Here is an 803-nt window from a genome sequence, read left to right as displayed (position 1 = left end):
AATTCTGCTTTCTTTTCCTAATGATTTTGGTTCAGTGATATTTGTGACAATAGGTCCTCCCAAAGATAATGACACCAGCACATTGTTTGGGGATGGATTGGGTTCAGTATTTCCTTCCCCTTTTTTCTTTCTCATCCTACCCCTGCCATTGCTCAATCAGATCTGTGCAAGCACATGTTGGAAACAAGCCTAACAAAGCAAGCCTGGATTCTTTAGGTCACGAATAGGGATCCCCGGAGAAACCAAATTACTCAAGAAGCTCTAGAGTTGCACTCTCCAATTGGTAGACATCAGCCACATGTCTGTATATGCTCCTGAATTTCTGGCTAGTCCTGACTGAGATGTACCATAAGCATGAAATGAACACCAGATTTATAAGACATTATGAAAAAGTAATATGAAATATCTTATTAATAAGTTCTATATTGATAACTTATTGCAATGACAATATTTTTATATATTGGTTAAATAAAATAATGTATTACAATCTATTTCTGCTGTTTTCTATTTAAATAAGGTTTAATTTATTGCAATGATAATATTTTTATATATTGGTTAAATAAAATAACGTATTACAATCTATTTCTGCTGTTTTCTATTTAAATAAGGTTAATAGAAAATTTTAAATTGGAATGTGGCTCACTTTATGTTTCTACTGGACAGTATTGCTCACTAAAGTGTCAAAATTTAATACCCTTCAGTGAAAATAATAAATCCATTTATTAAGGGGAAATACCCTGTGATTGGACACTCTTAGCCTATTATGTAACTTCAGTAAGTCTTTGGATTTTTCCCCCCTATCT

This window comes from Tamandua tetradactyla, chromosome 8, assembly GCF_023851605.1.
Source record: "Tamandua tetradactyla isolate mTamTet1 chromosome 8, mTamTet1.pri, whole genome shotgun sequence".
NCBI classification, from domain to species: domain Eukaryota; kingdom Metazoa; phylum Chordata; class Mammalia; order Pilosa; family Myrmecophagidae; genus Tamandua; species Tamandua tetradactyla.
This window is presented reverse-complemented; position numbering follows the sequence as displayed.